Source organism: Gossypium arboreum, chromosome 12 (assembly GCF_025698485.1).
Source record: "Gossypium arboreum isolate Shixiya-1 chromosome 12, ASM2569848v2, whole genome shotgun sequence".
In the NCBI taxonomy this organism is placed as follows: Eukaryota; Viridiplantae; Streptophyta; class Magnoliopsida; order Malvales; family Malvaceae; genus Gossypium; species Gossypium arboreum.
In genome coordinates, this window is record NC_069081.1 from 65662474 (window position 1) to 65668233 (window position 5760).

Sequence of the window (5760 nt, forward strand, 5' to 3'; positions counted from 1 at the left end):
CCTGGAGAGATGGTCAGCCGCGAGATTTTCAACTCCTTTCTTATCTTTAATCTCCAAGTCAAATTCCTGCAATAATAAAATCCATCTAATGATTCAAGGTTTTGCATCAGTTTTAGTCAAAAGGTAGTGAAGAGCAGAATGGTTAGTATAAACGATAACTTTAGACAATATTAGATATGGCCTAAATTTATCAAATGCAAAACCCACAGCTAGCAGCTCTTTCTCCATGGTGTTGTAGATTTCTTGTGCGGCTGTCAAAGTTTTTCTAGCATAATAGATAGATTGAAAATGTTTATCTCTTTGCTGTCCCAAAACTGCACCTACTGCAAAATCACTCGCATCGCACATTAGTTCAAAAGGTGAATTCCAACCAGGTGCAATTATAATTGGAGCTTTAGTCAATTTATCCTTTAATGTATTAAATGCTTCTAAACATTCCTAATCAAAATTAAAAGGCACATCTTTTTCTAGTAATTTAGTCAAAGGCTTAGCTATTTTAGAAAAGTCTTTAATAAATCTTCTATAAAACCCAGCATGTCTTAAAAAGCTTCTAATAGCCTTAACCGAATTAGGGGGAGGTATTTTTTCAGTGGTTTCAAATTTATATTTATCAACCTCAATCCCTTTACTAGAAACTTTATGTCCTAACACAATACCTTCTTGAACCATAAAGTGACATTTTTCCCAGTTAAGCACAAGGTTTGTTTCCTCACATCTTATTAACACTCGTTTTAAATTTTTAAGGCAAAGATGGAAAAAGTTATTGAAAATCGAGAAATCATCCATAAATACCTCCATGACGTCTTCTACGAGTTCGTCAAAAATGGCCATCATGCAGCGCTAAAAAGTAGCAGGAGCATTACATAATCTAAAAGGCATTCTACGATAAGAAAACATACTGTATGGACAAGTAAATGTCATCTTTTCTTGATCTTCATGAGCTATTGGAATTTGAAAATAGCCAGACAATCCATCTAAAAAGCAGTAGTACATGTGTCCTAGCAATCATTCCAACATTTGGTTAATGAATGGAAGGGGAAAGTGATATTTTCTCGTACATCATTTAGCTTCCTATAATCAATGCAAACTCTCCAACCTGTGACTGTCCTTGTTGGGAATAATTCATTCTTCTCATTGGCTATAACAGTCATGCCTCATTTCTTAGGAACAACCTGCATTGGACTTACCCAAGAGCTATCAGAAATAAGATAAATAATTCTAGCATCTAAGAGTTTAATTACCTCAGCTTTAACAACTTCCTTCATGTTGGGGTTCAGTCATCTTTGGGCTTGCACGCATGGCTTATATTCATCTTCCATTAAAATTTTGTGGGTGCAAAATGAAGGGCTGATCCCTTTAATTTCAGAAATTTTCCAAGCTATGGCCCTTTTATGCTCTCTTAAGACTTGGAGTAATTCCTCTTTCTCTTTGGGTTGCAAGTTAGACGCAATAATTACCGGTAACGTAGAGTTATTTCCAAGGAATGCATATTCCAAGTGATTTGGAAATTGTTTAAGTTCCAGTTTGGGAGGTTCTTTAATAGAGGGTTTTTGCTTAAGTTCATCGTTTACCTTAATACCATCATATTCTACTGGTCTTGGTAAGGGTTCATTGGAATTTAGTTCAGTTCCTATCTCAAAATTATCATCCCCCTCCTCTCCTTGGGTAAGACACAGTTCCAACGTGTCCTTATATATGATTTCCTGAAAAGATTCTTGAGTAGCATGATCAATAGAGTCAATAAAATCACATGAGTCATCCTATTCCTTAGAAAATCTCATAGCATCATAAATTTTAAAGATAACCTCTTCATCACCTACTCTAAGTACCGATTTACCATCACCCACATCAATAACAGCCCTAGCAGTGGCTAAAAATGGACGTCCTAAGATTAAAGGGAGTTCAACATCCTCATCCATGTCAAGCACAATGAAATCAACAGGGAATATAAATTTATCTACTTTTACAAGTACATCCTCTATAATTCCCTTAGGATATTTAACAGATCTATAAGCTAATTGAATACTCATCCTAGTGGGTTTAGGTTCCCCAAGACCAAGTTGTTTAAACATTTTATATGGCATCAAATTAATGCTAGCGCCTAAATCAGCCAGTGCCTTATCAATATTCAAACTACCAATTAAGCAGGATATAGTAAAATTTCCTGGGTCTTTCAGTTTGGTTGGCAGTTTATTTGGGGGTATGGCCGAGCACTCCTCATTAAGTTCCACTGTAGATAGGTCTTCAAACTTCCTTTTGTTTGTTAGTAGCTCCTTTAAAAATTCTACATATGTAGGCATCTGCGATATAGCTTCAACAAAGGTAAGTTAATATGCAGTTGTTTAAAAATTTCAAGAAATTTACTGAATTGTGCATCCATGTAGTCTTTCTTCAAGTTTGCTAGATATGGGATTGGTGGTTTATATTCCTTTGGCATTGGATTGTCATTGTTTTTGGGTGTTGCCTCCTCTCCTTTGTCTCTTTCAACTTCTTGTGGTGGCTTCTTTTTGGATTCAGCTAACACCTTCCCACTCCTTAGTGTAACTGTTTTCACATGCTCTTTTGGATTGGGTTCGTTGTTACTAGGTAAACTTCCTACTGGTCTTTCTAAAATCATTTTAGCCTGCTGCCCAATTTGATTCTCGAGTCCTTGGATTGACACTTGCTGATTTTTAAGTGCAGTTTCAGTGTTCTAATTTTGACATCATCTCTTCAAGGTTTGGTTTTTTCTCTTACTGGTAAAGTTGTTGTTGGAAGCCTGGAGGATGTTTTGGTCTCTGATTTCCTTGGCCTCCCCATGAGAAATTTGGGTGGTTTCTCCAACCTGCATTATAAGTATTTCTTTATGGGTTATTTTGAGGTCTAGAGTTATTGTTACCCATATATTGGACTTGTTCCTCCTCGATGCTAGGGTTAAAGGGTTGATATTCTGTGTATGCTCCTCCTCCATTTGAATCGCACCTCATCACTGGATGTACCTGGGTAGAACCACACAAACAAACAATCTTTTTATTTAAGAGTTCTACCTGGTTAGATAGCATAGTAACCGCCTCGAGGTTGAACACACCGGCTGCTTTCATCGGCTTTGTTCTCATGACTTACCACTGATAGTTATTCAGTGACATCTCTTCAATAAATTTGTAAGCCACTTCAGATGTTTTGTTATTGATAGTCCCACAAATAGCTGCGTTGATAAATTGCCTTGTTGAAGGGTTCACGCCGTTGTAAAATGTTTGCACCTGCAACCATAAAGGTAACACATGGTGAGGGCACCTTCTCAATATGTCCTTGTATCTCTCCCATGCGTCATAGAGTGTCTCTAGATCCATCTGCACAAAAGAAGAGATATCATTCCTCAACTTAGCCATTTTAACCGGTGAAAAATATTTAAGTAAAAAATTTTCAGTCATTTGTTCCCATGTAGTAATTGACCCTCGTGGTAACGGGTTCAACCACTGTTTAGCTTTGTTCCTCAATGAAAAGGGAAACATCCGAAGGCGAATGGCATCATCAGAAATGCCATTGATTTTAACAGTGTCGTAAAACTCCAAAAAATTCGCCAAGTGATTGTTTGGATCCTTATCCTGAAAACCATCAAACTGAACAAACTGTTGTATCATTTGAATTGTGTTAGGTGTCAGTTCAAAATTATTTGCAGCAATAGTCGGTCTAACTATACTTGACTCAGTTCCTGTTAAATTAGGTTTAGCATATCATACATAGTGCGTGGAGTAAGATTTTGATTTACTGGATCAGCAGCAATTGCAGGAGGTAGCAGATTTTCTTGATTTTCAACCATCTCCTCGGTTGTGGTGTGAATGTCGTCCTCTTGCTCTTCCTCTGTGTATCTTAGGCTTCGCCTTATTTCTCTTTGGTTTCTGCGAGCTGTACGATCAATCTCACTATCAAAAAGTAATGGTCCCGATGGGTTTCTTCTAGTCATACACTATAAAAACCTGCCAGAAGCGAATAAACGAAAAATTAGAATAGAAAATAAAAATTTAAATTGCAATAAAAATAAAATGGCTAAAGTAATAAAAATCAAGTGTTCCTAATATCTTAGTTCCCCAGCAACGGTGCCAAAAACTTGATGTTATGTAAATCGTGATAAGTTTTATAAGTTATGAATGTCCGTTCTTGAAAACTAACTATTATCACGACAAAGGCAAGCGCATCTTATCGAACAGTAGTATAGCTTATGGCAAGACCGGGATGTCGAACCCATAGGAACTAAAAGTACTAGTATTAACTTTCTTTTTATTATATAGCCTAAAAATAAAGGGGTTTGATTTATCTAAACTAATTACTAAACTAAGAATGCACAAAAAGTAAATTAGGGAAATAACTTTTGGGAAAGCTAAATGATTTGGACAATACCTAAGGGAAAAATCCACCTAGACTTCACTTGTTATTGACTCTAAGTTAGATGATTTATTCACTTGACTTGATCCGTAGAAATCCCTAAGTTATATTATTATCTTCTCGAGACTAACAACATCTAACCCTAGGTTGATTAATTGAAATCCCTTTCTAATTTAAACCCTGAGTGTTGCATTAACTCGATCTATGGATTCCCTTATTAGGTTTCACCCTAATTTGGAAAAATTATGTCACCCTATCTCTAGGCGTGGAATCAACTCCGCTTAATTATGTTAGATCTACTCTTAGACAAGGACTTTTGCTCCTCTGAATAAGCACATCAATACTTGTATCAATATCCTAGAATATTAAAGCAAGAATTAAGAACTCATAATTAAGAACAATTCATATATTTATCATATAATTCAGATAATAATAACAAGATCCATCTTAGGTTTCATTCCCCTTAGGTATTTAGGGGGTTTAGTTCATATTAATGAAAGAAAACATCTCAAAAGAATAATGATAATAAAACATAAAGAAAACCCAAGAACTCTTGAATGGAATTGAAGGGAGATCTTCAGTCTTAAAGGTGAATCGGGCTTCTGAGATGGATCAATCGGCTTTCGTCGAGTAATTCCTTGCCTCCTACTTCGTGTGTTCTCTTTAATCCTTCTCTACTGTGTTTAAATAGGCTTTAGAATGCCTAAAAGCCCTCAAGAGTGGCCTTTTCCGAATAGGACTAGATTTGGGCTCGACAAGGACACGCCCGAGTGACACGTCCGTGTTCGATTGCTTCAAACCGTGTTTGAGTCTGTTGAATGGACACGGGCGTGTGAACTACCCATGTGAGGAAGTCCAGGCCGTGATGATTTCCTATGTTGACCAATTTTCTCTATTTTTGGCCCGTTTCTCACTCTTTTTACTCTTCTATGCTCACCTAAGTATAAAACATGAAATTAAAGGATTAGGAGCATCGAATTCACCAAATCTAAGGAGAAATCATCCATAAATGTGCTAAGCATGGGATAAAAATATGTACAAATTACGGTTTATCAGTGCACACTTGAGGAGTATTTAAAGTGTGTTGTATCTCTCCTAAAGGATACTGTATACCACTAGTGGAAGACTGTATCTTCAATGGTACCAAAGGAAAAAATTACTAGGGAATTTTTCCTAACGGATTTGAAGAAGAAATACATCAGTCAAAGGTTCCTAGACTCGAACCGAAAAGAGTTCCTGGAACTCAAACAAGGAAATAAGACTGTAGCGAAATATGAAAGGGAGTTTGTAAGGCTAAGTCAGTATGCAACTGAATGGGTTCAAACAGAGTTAGAAATGTGTAAATGCTTCGAGGAAGGTTTGAATGAGGAAATCAAGCTATTGATTGGGATTCTTGAG

General features: G+C 36.5%; 1 non-coding gene across 1 annotated transcript; it reads left to right on the forward strand.

Moving 5' to 3' along the window:
* The first annotated feature begins 3255 nt into the window (after positions 1 to 3255).
* Positions 3256 to 3362, forward strand: LOC128285951 (small nucleolar RNA R71). The gene has a single exon (XR_008276498.1). It is a non-coding gene; the product is annotated as a small nucleolar RNA R71 (small nucleolar RNA).
* Positions 3363 to 5760: the final 2398 nt, after the last annotated feature.